At 38.2% G+C, this 23,818-nt stretch overlaps 1 pseudogene; it reads left to right on the forward strand.

Moving 5' to 3' along the window:
• Positions 1-902: 902 nt before the first annotated feature.
• Positions 903-1,447, forward strand: LOC113913570 (annotated as a pseudogene).
• The last annotated feature ends 22,371 nt before the right edge of the window (positions 1,448-23,818 follow it).

Below are 23,818 nucleotides of genomic sequence, written 5' to 3' on the forward strand. Positions count from 1 at the left end.
AAGTGAAATACATCTAAGTCATTTATGATCAAAACAAAGCCATCTCATTAAGAGAATGCTTATTTTCTCTAGTGGGGTTTCCTTTTCTTTGTCAATATTTGTTATTACAATCAGGTAATTAAGTGATGGTAGTAGTATCACTGAGTAAATACATTGTGTTAACTTTACCAGTTAGGTGGTAATTAATGTTCCACATAAACAAATCAGCTTCATACTCCGATTGCGAAGTATAGTTATGTCTATCAGCACTTACCATGTTATGTTGTAATTATTTGTTACATTTCTCTTTCTCTCTCTCCTACTGGACCATGAATACCTTGAGGCATACACTTTTTCATTATAAGAAGAAACACTTACCGGGTGTTTAATTATGTGCCAGATTCTGTTTTAAGTGTCAGATCAGTTATTTAGTTTAAACTTCACAAAGCTTTATAACATGGGTACTGTTAGTATTTTCATTTTAGCAATAAGGAAATTTGAACTCAGGGACGTTAATATGCTTGAGTTCACAAAGAAAGTAAAAACTAATAGACCTAAGAAATTAACTCAAGCAGCTTGATCTGAGTGATCTTGCTCTTAATCCTTTTGCTGTTCAGCTATGAAGGCTCTGGGTTGATTACAACCAAGAATGTTACATGAGTCCATATTCACGGCTCGCACCGCAGCACATCGGAGCCCTGCTTAAACGCCCGCTTAGAGTGCAGGGAGCTGGGTCAGGAAGTCGCTGGAGCACCCGTGCCTGGAAAGTGCCGGAGCGCTCTGGAGAAGCCTGGACAGTCCCGCTCCCCAGCAGCCAGGTGCGAGGGGGCGGGAGCTAAAGTGAGAGTCCGGGCGTCCTCGAGCGCCTGGGCCACGGCGGGCGGCCCTGGGAGCAGAGGTGGAGCAACCGCGTTACGCTAGAGATGAAAGGCTGGGGCTGTCTGGCCCTGCTTCTGGGGGCCCGCTGGGAACTGCCTGGGCCCGGAGGAGCCAGCATCTACGCTGTGGAGCTTGCAGGGCTCTGGTGGATGAACTAGAGTGGGAAATAGCCCAGGTGGATCCCAAGAAGACCATTCAGATGGGCTCTTTCCGAATTAATCCGGATGGCAGCCAGTCAGTGGTGGAGGTGTCTTATGCTCGCTCAGAGGCCCACCTCATAGAGCGGCTAGAGGAGGTATGTGACCGGATGAAAGAGTATGGGGAACAGATTGACCCTTCCACGCACTGCAAGAACTACGTACGTGTAGTGGGCCGGGGTGGAGAATCCAGTGAACTGGACCTACAGGGCATCCGGATTGATACGGACATCAGTGGTACTTTCAAGTTTGCGTGTAAGAGCATTGTGAAGGAATAGGACGAACTCACTGAATTCTTTTCACGAGAGGCTGACAATGTTAAAGACAAACTTTGTAGTAAGCGAACAGATCTATGTGACCATGCCCTGCACATATCGCATGATGAGCTATGAACCACTGGAGCAGCCCAGACTGACAGGCTAGATGGCTCATCCCCAGGAGGGGAAGAGGGTGGCAATGCCTTTTAAATTATGTTTTTACTGAAATGAACTGAAAAACTGTGAAACCAAAAAAAAAAAGTCTGTACTGAGAATGTTCACCAAACCTCTTATGTTTGTTAACTCATTTATTTTTATAACCATATAAAGTAAATACTAATATTATACTTATTTTATAGGACAGGAAAAGAGATGTGAGAGAGCAAGGATTTTCAGCCACTTTCCATTGTATGACATGCTACTGTCACATGATTAGAACCTATAAAAAGTTGGTCCTATCTCTGAAACAGCAGGACTATAAAGGGTCTCTGGGGTATTTAAGGAAGGGGCCCTCAGTGAGTTTTTTCTCCTAAGTAATTGAACATGAACTGTGCTCTTGCCATCAGTTATCACATCTAATCTTCGCTAGACCCCAATGGGAAAGACATCCGCCTCTGCATTTACAGTTGAGGCTCAGAGGGAGTTGAGTTGAGCACTGTTTAGCTGAGTTTCTTGGCAAATAAGTGAAAGAGGGAAATGGATGTGATATTCATTGCCTGATAAAAGGAAGTACATCTGAAAAAAATTTTTTTGGTCCCTGGATTCAAAAAGCATACCTTTAAAATAAATATTTTCTCTCCCAATCCTTAGCAGGTTTCAGGATAGTTCAGAGGTGTGACAATTGAAAAATACTTGAGACTCAGCTCTTAACTGGTTTTATAATTCTGACTCCAAGGCTTCCGAGGTCCCTCTCTTCATGGATCCTGGGCAACTCAAATACTTTGTCATCTGTTACTCTTCTTCTAAAGTCATTTTGTAGTCTTATTGATAGGTCTCATTCATTCATTCATTCATTCATTCAATAATTATTAACTAAGCATCAGCCATATAAGAGGGAATGCACCAGGTGCTGGGGATAAAAAAAAAAAAAGTGAACATGCATAGTGCTGTTCTTTTGGAATTTATAGCTTGACACTAGCCAATAGATGGGCAGAAGGGCATTTGTGTAACATTTTTCTGCCTCACCCAAGTTCTACGTGTATTTTGTGCTCAAATCCAAGCATTGCTTGTTTATATTTCAATGAGCAGAAACAAGAGAAAACTATCTTTACCTCCCCAGCACCTAGCACAGTGTCCAGCACATAGTAGACACTTGATAAATGTTTGCTGAGGAAGCAGAGTGGCTTGGTAGGAAGGGAGAGAGAATCAGAAGGGAGGAAGGAAAAAACAAAGACTGGAAGGACTAAAGAAGATGGCAGAAAAGGAAGGCATCTGGGCATTCTGGTTAGGTGAAAACTAGAGAGTAAGAATCTCCCAGTCTGACTGGAGTATAAAATCATCTCAAGGAAAGTGAAAAATGGGAGAAAAACATGGAAAGATAGCTTGAGCCAGCTTCTGGACTCTCTTAATGAAAGATTGAGGAATTTGTTTTTAACTTAGCAGAAGCTGAGGAACTACTGAAAGTTTATAAGCAGGCTTATAAAATGATTGAAATTCTGCTTTGGGAAAATTAATCTTAAACTTTGTAAGCAAAGACATATGTTTTGTCAGTGATGCATCCCAAGCCCCCAGCAGAGTACCTAGCACATACTAAGCACTTCATAAATTTGCTGTGGAATGAATAGAAGATGCATATGCTCTAGAAAGTCGCCATGGAGTTAGGAAGGTTGGCAATTTCTCCTGATAATATATTTTACCTAATCCTTGCTCAGACACAGGGCTACTTCCAATACCTCTGCACTGGATAGGTAAAATTGTCATGGTCTTCCTCATTCAAAGAAAGAACTTAAAAATATATGTGGGATGGTCAGGAGGCAAAGGAAATATAAATTTAAGAAATATAATTCTGTTTAATTTATATTACGCTGGAAGATTTTGACACTACTTATAAATTCATCACTTGAAGTTTTCAGAAAGATTCAAGTGAAACACGAAACATTTCTCTTAAAGGGCAAAGTTTATTTTCAGAAAGAATTCTATAAACTTGGGCCTAGGATCTAATGGATTCTCACACAGGAATGGGTGTGAGTGCCAACAGACCTGACTCTTGGTTTTCTTCGATCCTTTGATCATGTCCTGTGATCACTGTCCTGTGACTTTATTCCAAGTAATTTTGTTTTGACAACTTTCCATGTTCTAACACAGGGACTTCATTAGCTGGACTAGTTTAGTGATTCATTTTTTTCCCCTCTACTTCAACAAGTATCACAAGTGATGTCCAAATTTGGGACATATTCCCATGGAGGTATCAGTGCTTATGTACAATTCTCAAAGTATAACTTAAGATGTCACCTGTTTTTTTTCTCTTTCAGGGAAGCCTATATGCAGTGAACTAAATGTGTTTCCCCCAAATTCATCTGTTGAAGCCTGAATCCCTAAGATTAGGAGGATTAAGAGATGAGCCTTTTGGAGGATAATTAGACTGTGAAGGTGGAGCCTCCATGGATAGAATTGGTACCCTTACAAGGAAAGACAGGAGAAATACCATCTCTCTCTGAGCCATGTGAGGATATAGCTAAAAGCCATCTACAAGCCACGAGGTGGACCTTCACTAGGCGTTGAATCTGCTGGCTCCTTGATTTTGAACTTCCCAGCAAACAAAACCATGAGAAATAAGTCCTTGTTGTTACGCCTCTCAGTGTACAGTGTTTGTTAGGGCAGCTAGAGGTAAGACACATTTACTAATGAATTTTGGGAATAACATTGTAGGAATAAACTTGAATAATTTCTAATTATAAAAAATTCCTCTAAAATTTGGTAATTTTTTACTAGTAACAAATTACAACACACTGATGTGAGGAAAATGTGATGAGAACGGTTACTCTAACTCACATAATGTATTAGTCCTGGGTTCTTTAGAGAATCAGAAGTAATAGGTTATATACAGATTTATAGAAATAGATTTATTATGAGGGACATTATGGGGCTCACATGATTATGGAGGCTTGAGAAGCTCCTTGATCTGCCATCTTCAAGGTAGAGGCCCAGGAAAGTCATTGGTATAGTTCTAGTCCAGACCCAAAGACCTGAGAACTAGAGGAGCCAATGGAGTAGATCCCAGTTAGCCTGAGGACCAGGAGCACCAATATCCAAGTGTAGGAGAATATGGATGTCCCAGCTCAAGCATAGAGCAGATTCATTCCTCCTCCTCCTTCTTGTTCTATTCTGGCTCTCAGTGGATTGAATAATGCCCACCAACATTGGTGAACGTGAGTTACTTTACTTAGTCTACTGATTCAAATGCGAATCTCTTCCAGAAACACCCGCACAGGCAAACCCAGAAATAATGTTTTACCAGCTGTCTGGGCATCCCTTAGTGTCAGGTTGACACATAAAATTAACCATCACATATAAAAATTAAGATACGTGAAGATTTAAAAATTCCAGTATAAAAATGGTATCATAATATTTTCAATTTTATTGATCTTTTCAAAAGCCATTTTTAGGGCTTTATTAACTTTTCAATTTCTACTTCATTTCTTTTTGCTTTCATCTTTGCTATTTCCTTTTTTTTTTTTTTAACTTCCTTTGGCTTTAATTTGTTCTTGCTTTTAAAAAAAATAGATTTCATTTTTATTTTTTTAGAGCGGTTTTATGGTCACAGCAAAACTGAGCAGAAGATACAGAGATTTCCCATATATGCCATGCCCCCACATATGAATAGCCTCCCCAGTATCAGCATCCCCACCAGAGTGCTATCTTTGTTATAATTGATGAACCTACACTGACACATCATTATTACTCAGAATCATTGGTTACATTAGAGTTCACTCTTCATGTTGTATATTCTATGAAGTTGGACAAATGTTTGACATGTATCCATCAGTATAGTATCAAACAGAAAAGTTGCACTGTTCTAAAAATCCTCCTGCTCTGCTAATTCAATTGAATTCAATTCAGTTCTATCCCTCTACCCTTAACCACTAGCAACCAGGAATCTTTCATTGCATCCATAGTTTGCTTTTTCCAGAGTGTTATATAGTTGAAATCATACAATGTGTAGCCTTTTCAGATTGACTTTAATATTCATTTAAGTTTCCTCCATGTCTTTCTATGGCTCAGTAGTTCATTTCTTTTTAGTGCTGAATAGTATTTCATTGTCTGGATGTACCAGTTATTTAACCCATTCACTTATTCAAGGATATTTGGGTTGCTTCTAAGTTTGGGCATTTATGGACAAAGCTGGTATGGATAAACATCTGTTGTTACGTATGTGTAGGTTTCTGTGCAGATATTAAGTTTTCAACTCCTTTGAGTAAATGCCAAAGAGTGCAATTGCTGGATTATATGATAAGATTGTGTTAAATTTTGTGAAAAACTTCTAAACTGTCTTTAAAAATGGCTGTACCATTTTGCATTCCCACCAGCATTGAATGAGTGTTCCTATTGTTCCATATTTTTGCCAGCATTTAGTGCTGGTGTTTTGGATTTGGGCCATTCTAATAGATGTGCAGTGATATCCCATTGTTGTTTTAATCAGCATTTACCTGATGACCTACATTGTGGAGTATCTTTTCATATGCTTATTTTTCATTTGCATATCTGCTTTGCTGAGGTATCTGTTAAGGTCTTAGACCAATTTTTTAATTAGATTATTTGTTTTCTCATTGCTGAATTTTAAATGTTCTTTGTATATTTCAGGGTTTTTTAAAAGTATTTATTTATTTATTTATTTGACAGAGAAAGAGAGCAAGAGAGCACAAGCAAGGGGAGCAGCAGAGAGAGAAGGAGAAGCAGGCTCCCTGCCCAGCAGGAAGCCCCATGTGGGGCTTGACATGCAGAATGAGGCAAGGCTCCAGGCCAGGCTCAAGGTGGGGCTTGACACAAAACCCTGGGATCACAATCTTAGCTGAAGGCAGAGACGCTTAACTGACTGAGCCACCCAGGTGCCCCAGGGTACCAGTTTTTTATCATTTATGTATCTTGCAAATATTTTTTTTTCCCAGTCTGTGGCTTGTCTTTTCATTCTCTTAACAGTGTCTTTCACAAAGCAGAAATTTTTAAGGAGTCCAGCTTATCAATTCTTTCTCTCATGCATCATTCCTTTGGTGCTATATCTAAAAAAGTCATCACCAAACCCGAGGTCATCTAGATTTTACCCTTTGTTATCTTCTAGGAGCTTTATAGTTTTGTGTTTTACATTTAGTCTATGGTCTATTTTGATTTAATTTTTGTGAAGGGTATAATGTCTGTGTTTAGATTAATTTTTTTCTTCGCATGTGAATGTACTTTTATTCCAGCACCATTTGTTGAAAAGACTATCTTTGATCCATTGTCTTGCCTTTGATCTTGGTCAAAGACCAGTTGACTATATTTATATGGGTCTGTTTCTCGGCTCTTTATTTTGTACCTTTGATCTATTTCTATATTCTTTCGCCAATACCACAATGCCTTGATTACTGTAGCTTTATAGTGATCTGGAAGTCAGGTAGTGTCAGTCCTTCTACTCTGTTCTTCTCTTTCAATACTGTGTTAGCTATTCTGAGTCTTTTGCCTTTCCAAATAAACTTTAGAATCAGTTTGTCAATTTTCATAAAATAACTTGCTGAGATTTTGATTGAAATTGTGTTGAATCTATAAATCAAGTTGAGAACTGACATCTTGACAATATTGAATCTTTCTATCCTTGAACACAGAATATCTCTCCATTTATTCTGTCCTTTCTTGATTTTGTTCATCAGGTTTTTGTGGTTTTCCTCATCGAGATCTTGTACATATTTTGTTAGATTTATAACTATTTTATTTTTTGGAATGCTAAAGTAAATGGCATTATGTTTTTAATTTCCAGATTCCATCGGTTCATTGCTGGGATATAGGAATGCAACAGACTTTTGTGTATTAACCCTGTATACTGCAATCCTGATATAATTGCTTATTATTTCCAGAAGTTTATTTGTTGATTCTTTCAGGTTTTCTAAATAGATGGTCACGGCATCAGCAAAAACAGTTTTATTTCTTTCTTCTCAATCTGTATACCTTTTATTTCCTTTCCTTGTCTTACTGTTTTAGTTAGGACTTCTAGTACTTCTAGTTGGAATGCAGTAGTGGTAGGAGATATCCTTGCCTTATGATTGTTCTTTTTTTTTTTTAAAGATTTTATTTATTTATTTGACAGAGAGAGAGAGAGCACAAGTAGGCAGAGAGGCAGGCAGAGGGAGAGGGAGAAGCAGGCTCCCTGCTGAGCAGGGAGCCTGACACGGGGCTCAATCCCAGGACCCTGGGATCACGACCTGAGCCAAAGGCAGCCGCTCAACCAACTGAGCCACCCAGGTGCCCCTTTATGATTGTTCTTAATGGGAAAACTTCAAGGTTCTCAACATCAAGCATGATGTTAGCCAGAGGTTTTTTTGTAGATATTCTTTATCCGTTTGAAGAAGTTCCCTTCTACTTCAAATTTGCTGAGAATTTTTATCATGAATAAGTGTCAGAGTTTGTCTAATGTTTTTTCTGAACCTTTTGATAAGATCTTGTGGTTTCCTGATTTAACCTGTTGATATGATGGATTACATTGATTAGTTTTTGAATGTTAAACCATCCTTGCTTACTGGGGATAAATCCCACTTGGTTGTGCTGTCTAATTCTTTTTATATATTATTTGATTCACTTTGTTAATATTTTGTTGAGGATTTTTGCATCATATTCATGAGAAATATTGGGCTGTAGTATTCTTTTTTTTTTTAAGATTTTATTTATTTATTAGAGAGAGAGGGAGATAGAGAGCACAACAGGGGGAGTGGCAAGCAGGGGGAGAAGCAGGCTCCTCTCTGAGCAAGGACCCTGACACCGGACTCGTTCCCAGGACCCGGGGATCATGATCTGAGCCGAAGGCAGATGCTTACCGACTGAGCCACTCAGGTGTCCTGGTCTGTAGTATTCTTTACTTGCAACGTCTGTTTTGGGTTTTGATATTAGAGTGATGCTGGTCTCATAGAATAAGTTTGGAAGTATTACCTCTGCCTCTATCTTCTGAAAAAGATTGTAGAGAATTGGTATAATTTCTTCTGTAAATGTTTGGTAGAGTCACAACTGGCCTCACCTGGGCCTGTAGCTTTCTGTTTTAGAAGATTATTAATTATTGATTCAATATCTTTAACAGATACAGGTCTCTTCAGAATATTTTTTCTTGGGTGAGTTTTGGCAGATTGTGTCTTTCATGGAATTGGTTCATTTCATCTTGGTTATCAAATCTGTGGGCTTACAATTGTTTATAGTATCCCTTGATTATTATTTTAATGTCCATGGAAACTGTAGTGATGTCTCCTTTTCTTTTATGCTATTAGTAATTTTTGTCCGATTTAAGAATTGTTGCTTTTTCAGTTTGATCTGCTTTTTACTTGTTTTTACGATAAAGTAGAGACTTCCAGCTTCTTTTTTTTTTTTTAAAGATTTTATTTTTTTGACAGAGGGAGAGCCAGAGAGCACAAGTGGGGCCGGCGGGGGGGGGGGGGTGTGGTGAGGGGGAGGAAGGGAGAAGACAGCAGAGGGAGAGGGAGAAGCAGGCTCCCCACTGAGCAGGGAGCCCAACGCAGGTCTTGATTCCAGGACTCTGGGATCATGACCTGAGCTGAAGCCAGATGCTCAACTGACTGAGCCACCCAGGTGCCCAATTTCCAGCTTCTTACATGCTGGACTAGAAACCAGAAGTCCCTTTTTTCTTTTTTAAAAGATATTAAGGTGGAAACATAAGTGACTGATTTTATACCTTTCTTCTTTTGTAATATAAGCATTTAAAGCCATAAATGTCCTTTTAAGTACTGCTTTGGCTATATCCCATAAATTTTGATATATTATATTTTCATTATCAGTTCAAAATACTTTGTAATTTTCCTTGTGATTTATTCTTCAACCTGTGGTTTATTAGATTTTCTAATGTTTGGGTGTTTTCCAACTATCTTTTTGTTACAGATTTCTAATTCTGTCCTGGTAAAAGAATATGCCTTGTAGGATTTTCATCTTTTAAAATTTATTATTTATTTTATAGCTTAAAAGATAATCTCTCTTGGTATTTGTTTCATATGCCCTTGAATAGAATATGTATTCTGCACTGTTGAGTGTAGTTTCTGTAAATGTTAATGAGGTCAAATTAGTTGATAGTGTTGTTCCAATCTTTTATATCCTTAACTCATTTTTTGTCACCATTTTCTAGCACTTATCGAAAAAGGAATGTTAAAATTTTCAACTATAACCATGGATTTGTCTGTTCCTCAATTCAATTTTATAAGTTTTTACTTTGTACGTTTTAAATATCTATATTAGGTACATACCCATTAAGGATTAGCGTATCTTCCTGATGAATTGGCCCTTCTATCATTACTAAATGTTTTTTTATCCTACTAATACTACTAATCTTGAAGTCTACTTTGTTAAATATTTTCCTAGCCACTCAACTTTTTTTTAACTGGTGTTTGCATGATACATATTTTCCTCTAATTTTGCCTCTAACTTATTTGTACATTTATATTTAATGGACATTTTTTTGTAAATAACTTGGAGTCAAGTCTTGCTTTTATATGTAGTCTGATAATTTCTGTCTTTTGATTAGAACGCTTAGTATTATTGGCATGTTTGAGGTTAACTCTACTATTTTGCTGTTTGTTTTCTATTTGTTCCAATTTTACTTTCTTTATTGTTTTGTTTTTTTCTGCCATTTTTAAAAATTAACTTTGTATTTTTACTCTTCCACTTTGTCTCACCTTGGCTTTTTTAAATATATATTTTTTTTGTTTGTTTAGTGGTAGCACTAGGGATTATAAAATTTATCTTTTATTTATCATAACCTAAAAATTGATATTATAAATTGATATTATATTACATCATATTAAAAAATAAGAACTTTACAACAATATACTTCCATTTACCCCTTCTTATGTTTTGTGCTGTTTTTATTTCCATTTTTTATATAAACCCTACAATGTGTTGCTATAATTTTGCTATAAGCAATCAATTATGTTTTATTTTTATTTTTTTAAAAGATTTTATTTATTTATTTGAGAAGAGAGAGTGAGAGAGCAAGGATGAGCGGGGGGAAGGACAGAGAGAGGGAGAGAGAAGCAGGCTCCCCACTGAGCAGGAAGCCCAACATGGGGCTCAATCCCAGGACCCTGAGATCATGACCTGAGTCAAAGGCAGATGCTTAACCCACTGAGCCACCCAGGCACCACTCAATTATGTTTTAAAGAAAGTAAGACATAATAAAAAATTTGTATTATTTACACACATTCTTTATTCCATTGTAAATCTGGGTTTGCAAATGTTTCATTTTCCTTTATTCTGAAGATTAAAAAAAATTTCTTATACTACAGGTCTGTGGGCAACAAATTTTTTCAGTTTTTGTTTGTCTAAAAATATATTTCACTTTTATTTTGAACATATTTTCACCAGATGTAGAATTCAAGATCAGCAGCTCCCTCTGCTTTCAGTACTTTAAAGAAATCATTCCACTGTATCCAGGCTTGCATTATTTCTAGTAAGAAGAAAGTAGTAATTTTTTTTTATCATCAATCCCCTGTATATGAAGTGTCTTTCCGCCCCCCCCCCCCCGGTTGCTTTAAAGATTTTTTCTTTATCTTTGATTTTAACAATTAGATTTATATGCATGATATTTTTTTCTTGGTTTTTCTTGTGCTAATTCTATTTGGACACTGTTGAGCGGGGGTTTATAGGTTAGTATTTTTTGCCAGATTTGTAATAAATGTGACCATTACTTTTTCAAGGATTTTTCTGTCTCATTCTTTCTCTCTCTCCTCTCTTCTGGTATTTCAATCACAAAAATATAAAACACCTGATATTTTTTTTACAGGTCATGGAAGCTCCATTCATTTTTTTCTTAGACTTTTTCCTCTCTTTACTTGGGCTTAGATAATTTCTGTTGTCCTGGTACCAAGTCATTGATCTTTTTATCTGTGAATCACTGTGAATTTTAAACTTCAAATATTGAATTATTTGTTCTAGAATTTGTATTTTTAATAGTTTTTATTTCTTTGTTGAAACTCCCCATCTGTTCACTTATTATGCAATCTTTAAAATCTTTAAATTCTTGAACATAGTAATAATGGCTATTTTAAAGTTTTGTCTCTCAATCCTGGTATCTTTGTTATCTCTCGCTCTCTTTTTATTGACTATTTGTTTTCTTTTTTTTAAGATTTTATTTATTTTTGCGAGAGAGAGCAAGCATGAGCGCGGGGTGTGGGGAAGGGGCAGAAGGTGAAGCAGGGAGCCTGACTCGGGACTAGATCCCAGGAATGTGAGATCATGATCTGAGCTGAAGGCAGGTGCTTAACCGACTGAGCCACCCAGGCACCCAACTGTTTGTTTTCTTGTATATGGGTCACATTTTTAGGCTTCTTTGTATGTCTAGTAATTTTTCTGTATGTAGGGCATTTTGGGTGCTATATTTTTGTTAATCTGTTTTTTTATTATATTCAGAGCATTGAATTTAGATCTGACAGGCAGTTAATTTATTAATGAAGCATACTGATATTTTAAGCTTCATTTTTAGGCTTTTCATAGAAGATTTTGAGGAAGGATCAATAAATTACACTCCTGGGTAAAATCTGGCTCACCAAATGTTTTTGTAAATAAAGTTTTATTGAAACACATCCATGCTTGCTTATTTATTTATTTATTTATTTATTGGCTATGGCTGATTTCATTCTACAATGGCAGAGTCAATTAGTTGTAACAGAGACTGCATGGCCTGCAAACTAAAATATTTACTATTTGATCTTTTATAGAAAAAGTTGGCCGACTTCTAGTCTAGAGTAGTTCTTACATGAAAGCTTGGCTTTTCTGAAGCCTCAGTTAAATACCAGGGTATTTACTGAGGTCTGTATATTCTGTATTGGTCAAAACTCCAATGTTTCCAAGCATTGTGTGGCCTCCAGAATCTACATTCAGCTCACAGCTCCAGAATATCTGTTCTGTGCCAGATCTTATAGGGTCTTAACCTACATGCAGAGTTCATTATTTAGCCAAAGACTTCAGGAGATTTTTATGCAGATTTTAAGCTTCTTTTCTGCACAGCTCTCAGTTTCTTTTTTCCTGTTTCCAATTCCTCCTATCCCTGGCATTACTAGGACCCTCCCCGCACCCCCCCCCCCCACACACACACACTGGCTATACGACCTATGTGAAGGAATGGCCACGTAGGGCAAGGGAACCAAGGTCTATCTAAGGGATCTTCCGACTTCTGGTTCTACAGGGCTTATCCTGGTGGATTTTCCCTCCCTGGGTACCCTATCTTGTCCCTCCAAGAGTTAGCCTTTACCAAAATGATTATTTGGCTATGCCAGACAGAACAATTCTACTCAGTCTAGTTGGTCATAGTGGGTACCCCTTGAGTCCTGTGGGCAGGAAGCAAGAGGACAAAAAAGGAAAGGGTGGGGGAAACCAGGGTCACTCTAGAGCTAGGGCCATGCCTGGGTAAGTGTAACTACTCCTAGCACCTCGCAGAGATGGGAGATGCTCTGAGTGGCAGGGGCCACAAATCAGGAAAGGATAAGGAGGAGCTGAGGTGGGGGTATGCCTTCTCATCTCTTCCCAAAAGTCTTCCTGATCAACTATAAGACATTGAGGTAAGGGACGCCTTTTCTTCTTTTCTTATAGATGGGCAATTCCCTGATCAAAACCCATTCTCCTTTAGAATGCCTTCCCGGTTTTAACTGGGATGAGTTCAACTTGCAAACTTTGATGCCTTCCTGGTTTTAACTGGGAAAAAGTGGCTCATTTTCTTTTGTTCTGAGGCACGGCCACAATACAAGTTGACTCCTTTAGAATGTCTTCAGGGTTTTAACTGGGAAGAGTTCGACCTGCAAATGGCCACAATACAAGTTGGAGGATGAGACATGGCCACCCGAGGGAAGTATTACAACTGGAAGCATGAGGGAAAATGGGAGAAGTACCCTACATATGATGTTTCTGGGCCTAGGAGAAAATAAAGATCTATGTCAGCAATGTAGGATTGATCCCAACCTCCTGGCTGCTGTTCTGTCCCACCGCCTGAGGTGTGGGGCAGAGGGCACAAAGGAACAACACATCCACATCAATAGAAGCCTTCCAAAATCTCACTTATGTGTTTGAATTAACCTGGAAGGATGTAATGCTTCTGTTAAATCAGACCCTCTCTGAGGCAGAAAAACACAGGGTTCTGGCTGCCATTCAAAGATACGGGGACCAGTTACTTTGTTATCAAGGGACAGAGGAGCCCATGGGTGGCTTCCGGTTTCCAACTGGAGCCCATGCTGTACCTTCTCAAGACCCCAATTGGGACCCTAACGATTCCTTTGGAAACTGGTATCACCGTCACTTCCAAGCCTGCATCATAGAGGGATTGAGCAGTGCATGGGGGCTTCTGCTTTGTTCATTTCCCAGGTTAATGGCTATAATTGCAGACTGTGGTTAGTCTACCTCAGGACAGAGACTTTAAGGAATATTCCCAAGCAGCTGCCAAAATTCCCTTTGTTTGGGGGAAATTCCCTATCTTCTCTGGCCAGACATGGACTGCATATTTCTCCTTTGGTGGAAAAAACAAACAAAACAAACAAAAAACCATGGCATCTGCTGCCTCTTTCTCTGCCTTCAAGCACTTTGCCTCTTCTGTCTCCCCTTCACCACCTTGGGTACAGCCCATAAAACTGGTTCCTATATCATCTCCGATGCCTACTGCATCATGGCTCCTCTCCCCTTGCTGTCAAGGAGCAAGGCTCTAGAGCTTAACACTTCAGATGTCCCCACCTGTGCCCCAGGTAAAAATTAACAATGGGGAACAAATGGATTGAATAGATAGCTTTCAAAGTCTCTGGTAACCTGAAACTTTAAAGGTTTGCTTGAATGATTTTGATAAGTTATTAACTGTTACCCAAACTCAGGAAGAAAATCCAACAGTTTTCTCAGAAAGATTGAGAGAGGCTCTCATTAAATACACAGCTATCTTCCCCAGTTCTCCCATGGCTCTCATAATCCTTAAAGACAAATTTGTCACCCGGTTGTCCCCATATATCCAGAAAAACCTCTAAAATTTGACTCTTGGACCCCAGGGAACCCTAGAAGAGCTCTTAGGAGCTGCCAAGCTAGTCTTTACAATCGGGACCAAGAGGAGAGGGGGGAACAGGAGACGAAGCTAAAGAGGAAGTCTGAGGCATTTGTTGCAGGCTTGCATGCCATTACCAGCTTGGCCTCCCAAGGCTTTGGCACCAAATGCCATCCCTGTGGCCGCCCGGGATACTGGAAGCAAGAATGCCCCCACTGGCAAAAACCAAGGCCCTGCAACCCATGTCCCACTTGTGGAGGGGGACACTGGAAATCTGAATGCCCTCTGGGACCTCAATCTGTGAGGGCTCAGGAGCCCAGCACCACCAGTCGGGACTGATGGGGCCCGCGGATATACATGGCGACTCCTTTGAAACAGCTCATCATAGGAGACCCAGAGCTTCAGGTAATTTTGGAAATAGAAGCAAAACCAGTTGATTCCTTTCTTGATACTGAAGCCATGTTTTCTGTTCTACTCTCTGCCCCAGACCAACTGTCCAATCGCAGTATTGTCATTAAGAACATCACTGGACCGCCCATAACAATTTTTTTCTGGCCCAATGGGATGCACCTGGGGTGCATCTAATTTTTTCTCACTCTTTCTTAATAATGTCTGAGAGCCCCACACCTCTCTTAGGTAGAGATATTATGGCCAACCTAGAAAGGGCCTCAAACTAGTCTTTAAATGCCAAGAAAACACAGGTAAGTCTTCTTTCTTTAAAAAGGACTTTATTTATTTATTTGAGAGAGAGAGAGCAAGCCTGGGGGTGGGGGGCGGGGAGAGACAGACTCCCCACTGAGCAGGGAGCCCAACACGGAGCTTGATCCCACTAGGATCATGACCTGAGTGGAAGGTAGATGCTTAACCTATTGAGCCACCCAGGCACCCCGAGATAAGTCTTTTTTTTTATAAGACTTTTTTATTTATTTGACAGAGAGAGAGGCACAAGCAGGGGGAGCAGCAGAGGGAGAGGGACAAGACTCCCCACTCAGTGGGGAGCCTGATGCGGGGCCTCGATCCCAGGATCTTGGGGTCATGACTTGAGCCAAAGGCAGACACCCAACTGACTGAGCCACCCAGGCGCCCCCAGATCAGTCCTCTTAAATGTTACTCTGCTGTATCATACTCTCTATTCTTTGGCTCATTCTTGTTTTGTTACTGCTTTTTGCTCACCTCTGTCTGCTTGCATCCTGTAATGAAGGATAGTTGGAAGGCAGGCAGGCAGGCAGGGGCAAGGGGCTTCGTTCTAAGAGGAAACCACCCTTAAAAGGATTTTACATCACCCTAGAAGGAGCCCTCCACCCTTTCCCATGTGATAGGTAGATGACAAAAACCTGATTGGATGACGGGTACAGGAAGGGTTAATTAGATTAAAACAGCCCACACCAAAGGGCTGATAAAAGCCTCTAGATTTAGCCACCAAATCGCCAACACTTTTGGTCCCCTCCCTCTTCAGGAGCTTTGTACTATTGCTCAAACTTTGCTTCGCTGCCCACCACTCTTCGTCTGGTCTACCTCTTCATTCTTCGAAGTGGTGTGACCAAGAATTGTGGGCACTAGAGGAAAAGAAATCCCACAACAAACACCAAATCTTCCTCTCCAACTCAACAGGACTTTAATGCTCTGCTTGGGCTCCATCTCCCATGGCACTGTTCAAAAATGCTTCTAGCCAAAAGCCTTAGGCAATTCTTGGACCTGTCTCAGGTTATTTCCTTTTTTCAAAGATCACAGTCTTGCTATGCCTATTGTCTTAAACCTGACAGTTTCTTCATATATTTGTTTGTTGATGAAGGGCGAATCTGATACCAGTTACGCTCTCATGATGCAACTGAAATCTACATCCCAGTATTTGAGACGCAAATAAATTGCAACTTATTTTGATGTGGGCATCTTCTCCCTTTCTCCTCATTTTTTAAAAATTCCTTCTTATGTCTTTTTAAGGTTTTTTTTTTCAGACAAATGCTTTAAAATGTGTGAGGCATTTGCTTCTTATCAGTCTGTAGTATCTTTATAACCCCACCTGTTTTGACCTATTTGTCATGCCTGAAAAAAAAAAAAAAACAGGAATACTTTGCCTAGATTTTTGGAAATGTCTTCAATATATATTTCATACATTTCAATAATTTTAATGTCTTCAAATACTAGAGGGATAATGAAAATATTCTTTTCCTGTATTTGAATATTTTGCCTTGAACTTATTCTTTTCAATTATCATTTTCATCAGAACACATGGAAATTTTAAAATAAGGCACTCCAGACTTGTCTATTATTTATCATATTTTCATATTTCTCTATAATGATCGGTTTGAGGCTATATAGATTTAACAATCTGACAACTTTACAATGGCACTTTATAGCTTGCACACTTACTAGGTTACAAATAAGCCCCTGCTATAGGGTGGGTAATTAGCTCCTATAGTGTCCCAAACACTAATTTTAGAGAACCCAAAGTTAGAGTTAAAAAAAATTTACTTTCTGTGACATTTATTTACTACTTTTTAAAGAAAATGCACCTAACTCACCCTCCGATCTTCACAACTGTCACTCTTTAACACAAAAATCTGACACCTACCCACATCTCTGTAGACTTTTCAATGACCCTCAACACTGATTGCTCTTGAGACAATGCTAGAACTTCTAAATATGGACTACAAAGACTAGTATGATCTTGCCTTTACCTCTTTACCTTTATCTCTGGTTCCTCCTTGCCCTCTGGAAAAACTGGTCGTCTTTCTGGTTAACTCCTACTTCCGCTTCACATCTTGTTTTATACATTCTTTCTTCTGAGAGTATTTCCTGACCTCCAAATTCCTTCCTGTCACAGGTTCATTACCAGTGTTAATACCTACTTCCCCTCTGTAGCACACTTCAGTGATTAGGATTCTTTGATTTAGGTCTATCACCACCTGCGCTGAAAATGGAGACCATGTCTCTTTTTCCTCTCCATAATGCTAAGCTCAGTGAAAGCATACAACATGCACTCAATAAATATTCAACTGAATAGATAGGCAGGCAGGTAGGTAAGTAGGTAGGTAGATAGATGTAAATACATAAATATATCTTTAAAAGAACACTGAGGTCCCTTAGCCCTTTGAGAACAATGCTCCTGCTCCAGTCTTAATCTTCCTTGAACACACTTTATAACTAAATGTTTACCCCAGAACACTAAAAGATTGTTATCAACATATAACCAATACACTTCAGAGGTTCCTATCTCAAAACTTAAATTAGATCCTTCTGATAATCTATTAATATTTTTCATCTCATGGTTGGCTAGTATAGGCAGTTGGGTTTTGTTTTGTTTTGTTTCTTTGTACGTTTGTTTTGTTTTTTAATTTTCTCCTAAGGACCATTGCTCATGTAATTTATGAGAATCCTTGGAAAGTAACTGAGGAAAATAATTGTTTGCTGAATAAATGTCATAAGGCATCGTGTTGGTTCTGTATGTTCCTAAAATGATTCAATAATAATTTACTAGACCCAGCAGGTGTCTGGCTCCTAAGCGAGCCAATTCTACTTAGTCCATAGGTAGAGAAAAAGAGCGTCCTAGGGGTTTTTTGTGAGCAACTTTTTTTTTACCCCCCATTTCATTAGGTACATACATTTTTTATCCCTTATTGCATTACATACATAAATGTTTGGTTGTTACTATAGTGGAAATTATTTTCTAAACAGAACAACTGGCTAAAGTCCATCAATAGATTGGAAATGATATAAGTTCCTTGAGGGCAAGAATCCACTCATTTTGATTCTGTTCACCCATCTCATCCCCATCCCTCTTTTTTATAAGGCAATGAGCACAGTTATTTAAAAAGTGCTTTCTGAGTAATTGTCTGAAGTAATTATTCATATCATTTTTATAAAAGCAAGATATGAGCAGAATAACTTTCAATATCTTTGAAACTGTTTTAAGTTTCAAGCAAAGTGGGCTTTATTACTCATTTCATAAGGAGACACCTGATGTTAACTGTACCCCTTATAAAATGAGGACTTAAAGAAATAGCTTCATTATATTAAAATATTGGGCAAACTTCATATTCAACAGAAATGCTAAACCACCTATTAATGTAATCTTTCTCTTTCATTGCACCTACACTCATTTTGAATATCACTCTGGAAATCAAGAAAACTGTCCTTGGTGAAACATAATGGGGCTTTTAAAAATATATTTAAAATCACCTGCAAACAATAGGCTCTAAACCAAGAGCTCTAAAAACAGCTTTTTTCCCTTTGAGAGTCCTAAAGATAATTAAAATCATTCAGTTATCTAATAAAGGGCAGTGAGCTGCTTTTGAATAAAGAAATTTCCCCTCAATATTTCTTTAGATTGGGACAAATGTGAATAAGCATTTTTTTTTTTTTTGGTTTCTGTTTGTCTTTTTGATTATTCTGAACTAAGACAAAGTAAGAATACACTGGGATACAACAATCATCTGAGTTCAAATTTTCCAAACTCAGCTGTAACCGGAAATGCTGAAAATCTCATGAAAGATTACTTATATATACTGAAGAAAAAGCATTTGGGAATAAACTTTATATCAATTGATTTTCATTTTTAGAATTACATGCAGTGCTAATGTTAACTGATGCCATCTGTTTGAGAAAGCTGAATGGGCCTGTGGTTCCTTACATCTAGCACTGGCAGTAGGTTGAAACAATCTACTCAGTTTCTGGAGGGCGAGAGACTATATTCTGATTGTCACTCTATTTTAAGTATCTAGTTGAGGTGTATAGTATAAGTGTGCATAATGTTTATCCAATGTTGAACAAAAGAGTAAATATAAATATAAACAGAAGAAATCTAAATTCCCCATGTATATTCATTGACAAAGCCCATAGTTCATCTAACACCTGAGAAAGATTCAAGGGTTATAGAGAAATGACAAGAAATGAAAGGATATGATGCTATCTTAGTTCATGTTAATCTAACCCAGTTGTTTTCTAACCTTGACTGCACCAGAGGTACCTTGAAAAACTAATGAATTTTAATCCACATCTCCTGAAAACTGTACCTAAGCGGTCTCGGGTACGACCCAGGAATCTCTTTCAGCAATACATTTGCCTATGTTCTTTTTTCCAAAGTGCTTACTTAGACCGAAGAGTCCAATTCAACAGTTTCAAAGAATCAGAAACAAGAAAGTATGGTCAGTCCACTAGACAAGATCCACTTCTAATGTTACAATACTTTCTCAGGGTACACAGGAATTCTCTGTCCCAAATGTAAAATTTGAACTACAATATTCCATGCCAAAATGGGTGGAATTTCCTAAGAGGGTTTGCTTTCAGTGCTCAGCTCTTGTATTTCAAATACAGTCATTTTATTCAAGGAGGGCTGAATCAGGTGGGTATATACTGCTCCTCTAGTTCTCCTCTTTGGCACCCAAAGCCTTGGCATTGAACACAGGTCATTCCCTACAAGACCCTTCCTTGTGATGAATTTCTTCTTGGGGTTCCTGCTAACCTTAGATAAGAACTGCCTCTGTCAGGAACACACCAGTCCATTGAATATTCTCAAAATACTGTGAAACTTTAAGGAAAGGCTTTGGAATTTACACCACTTGCTATGAAATGGCTCTTTTGTCCCAAAATAAAGCCAAAGTTTCAGACATCTGTACCTAATGTACCTAATTTCACTAGCACCAATATTTGTATCCCAGATCATTGCAAAGCAAAAAAGTACTCTATTATCTCTTACCCTTAGGATATTTACCTAACCTTTAAAAAAAAAAAGATTTTATTTATTTTGAGAGAGAGAATGCTAGCAGGGGAAGGGGCAGAGGGAGGGTGAGAATCTCAAGCAGGCTCCCCTAAGCAGGGCTCAATCTCACAACCCTGAAACCCTGAGCCAAAATCAAGAGTTGGACTCTTAACCTATTGAGCCACCTAGGCACCACGCCTTACCCTTTTTTTTTGAATTAGAAGAACAATTTGTTGATTATTACTAAACAAATAAAATCTATGAAAAAATTATTTAACTTCTTTATCAAAATAGACTGTCAGCAGCTTTTAAATGGTAACTCTCTCACATACAAATTTTCAAAATTAAACCATTCCAGAAAACCACAAATTTTGAAATGTTCTCTGCTGTGGTTTGGCATTAATATAATCAATTTGTCAATTGCTAAAGGGTCTATGCAGAGTAATCTTATCCGGCAAAAGAATGGTGTTCTCTAATTTGTTTTAATTTGGAAGAAGAAGGTATCATTATGGATATGGAAATGTAATTGTAAAAAAAAAAAGAAACCTATTTCTGAGAAGGTTGTATTCATGGTATAGTATTTTGCAGACAAGAATGGCAGCAAACTTTAGCTTCACTTTGCATTTTTTCATTTCACTTTTTAATGATTTTATGTATAAATAATGATGCTGATAAGTTGCTTTAACTCTATTTGATTTTTTTTTCACAATGGAATTTTATCTCTTTTAATAAATTGACTGAAGTAAAAAGTAGTGCCAAATTAGCAACTGTATTTGGCCCTTGAAGTCTTGTATTGAGTTGAATGGCTATTATGTCAATTAAACAATAAATAACTAGGGACCACATTATCCTTCTAATTAAAAATTTTAAAAACCTGTGGGGGAACAGAAAACTAACCCTCTGGCTTTTAAATGCCTCAATAGCTCAAAGCAGACATGTGAAGATCTTCTAAATAGAAGATTTCTGAAATGTAATTTTTTTTAAAACAAGGAGCTTTTCCACTCAACTTACAAACCAATGGTGGTGTTTTAAAAATTCATTAGTATACTGTAATTCTTTCAAAGAATTCCACATTCTTTTCACCTGGGAAAACAGCCAAACTTAAAGGATTTATTATTTACTTTAATAGGTTTGTGTTACTGATTCACTAAAGTCTTCCAAATCCTTTCAATGAAAACTTCCATAAAAGTAAAAAAAGAGGGGGGAAAAAGCAAAACAAAGCAAACCAAACCAAAACCAAAACAAAAACAAAAACCTTTCATGATGGCATCTAACATACCAGCAAGACATACTTTGCTTTCTTTCCACATTATCCTAACACAAGCTTTTTAAATCTTTTTGCAGGAAATTGCCATTTATTATTTAGGGTTTTCATGCTTACAAGTGACAGAAATAGAACTCAAAGTAACTTGAGCAAAAGAACTGAAGCAAAATAATATGATATTAAACAAATACACACATAAAGGGAATTCTCAATTGGCTTACATAGCTGAATTTCACTGTCTCTCTAGATGCAGGGTTTCCAATGATGCTGTGATCGCCTTCCTTTTTCTCTCCTAATGGGTGGGCTTTCTCCATGTAGTGGGTAACACTTGGACTGAGTCATGTAACCATTTTTGAGGCTGGGAGACTGTGGGCCCCCTCCACCTGAAACATCCAGAATAGGTTACCTATAAAGGATGTATAGCAGTGCAGCTATTTGTTTGCAAACAGATCAGATTCATAAATTGTTCACATAAGTAATTTAATCATCTTTGAGGTTATAGTACAGAAGTATAGTGAAGTGGCATGGAAAGGGTATTTCATCACTTTGAATATCCTGAATATTTATAGAATCAGAGTATCTGCAGAAGCCTGCCCATCAGACTAGCTTCTTTCTATATTCTTTTTCAGTTGTATGAAGCACAGTTTATATTTACAAGCTACACTTGATTCATTTGTAACTCTAGGCAGCTGTTCTTACAGAGGTCATACTCTAGAAAAACATTCTTCAGTAAAAGCTCACTAATTCTATTATAGCTCCCCAAGGAAGAGATTCTATTATCAATAGAAGGGAAAATGGGTACTGGATAGGCAAATATAACAGATATCAACAACATTTCCCCTCACAGCAACACAGCATTTATATACATATATGATTATATATAATAGATACATACACATATGTAATATATATACACTCACACACATATACATATATATACATAATACATATGTATGTATATATAGATTTTTATATATTTATTATAAGAACCCCCAAAGATTTACATACATCTTTATTTAATACATGTAATTTTTAAAAAATTACTCGCTTTTGCCACATACAAAATTGAAAATGCCTTTACCCATACTGCATATTTAAGGCAACTTAAAAGTCCCATCTAGTTACTGCATCCAATTCCAAGTTGATATCTCTGAATGATGTACATTTCCCCTCGGTTAGTTCAAATGAGGATTAACAACTTTAATTTACTGATAAGCCCATTAGCAAAACCGGAACAAAAGCTCCCTTTTGGAAAAGGGAGGAAGAGTATGGCATAGAGGTCTCCAGTCCATGGCATGGACCCTGTCCCCTTGGATGGGAGAACAGAGACCTACCCTGGCAGAGGAGTGAGTTTCTTGGCCAGCCAATCTTGTGCTCTCAGCTCTGCTCCCTGAGAGGAGCTTTGTCCTATTGTCTGATATCACCTTGTATACAAAGGTGGTTTGACAGAATTCCTCGGGAATGTTCTGTTTTAGCAACGCCTACCAGTGTCGGTGCAGAAACCTGAAGGTGGCCCTAGGTTTGAGCAGTCAGAGACTTCTGCTTACCGGGTTTGGGTTTTATCGGTTCTTCAGTACTCTTAATGCCCCACCTTACTGCTGACTGAATTGGAATTCTTGAGACCACAGGTTAGAAACCAAAGCTGAACTCTCTCATTTCTGCCTTTTGTCACTTTAGCTTCTACTCTTACCCTCCGCCTAAGGTTTATGTTGGCCTGCCGATACAAACCAGCGGGCTATAATGCCGAGGCTGGTCTATTAGCTCTGTAGCACCAGGCCTCCACTTCAAGGGGTGACACTATAACAGAGATTGTTATTCCTTGTGTGGGGCTGGGAGTGCTCAGCCAAGTGTTTGGGGACACTTAAAAACCAGACTTTACTCCGTTCTCTGGCTTTTCCTGTGTTCCAGTCTTATTTTCCTCTGTTCTTCCTGATTCCCTTTGTTTATATTAACTTAAAATAACTTGGGTCAGAACATTGCACTTTTTCATTCCCCCGTGGTCCATGGTTATTTGACTCTCAGCCATCGTGAGTGTCTGGCCTCCAGCATAAAGGACTTCATCTTATCATGGCTACATACTGTTTCTGTTTCCAGGTGTGTCTACTTTTAGGTATGTACCTTTTTTATGACTTGACTAAAGGCTGCAAGAAATGACGAACACACTCTGACATCTTGATGCTTTTTTCCTGCCTCCTAATGCTCTAACCTCAGTAGTAACATGGCCTATGTCACAAGATACAAGGAGCCCATACATCGGCTGACATAAGCACAGTGTAAGACTTGCCACATCTTCCAAAATAGGGATAAAAGGATATTCTTTGTCTTTTATTGCAACTTAGAATAATTTCCTATTTTGGT

This window comes from Zalophus californianus, chromosome 4, assembly GCF_009762305.2.
Source record: "Zalophus californianus isolate mZalCal1 chromosome 4, mZalCal1.pri.v2, whole genome shotgun sequence".
In the NCBI taxonomy this organism is placed as follows: Eukaryota; Metazoa; Chordata; class Mammalia; order Carnivora; family Otariidae; genus Zalophus; species Zalophus californianus.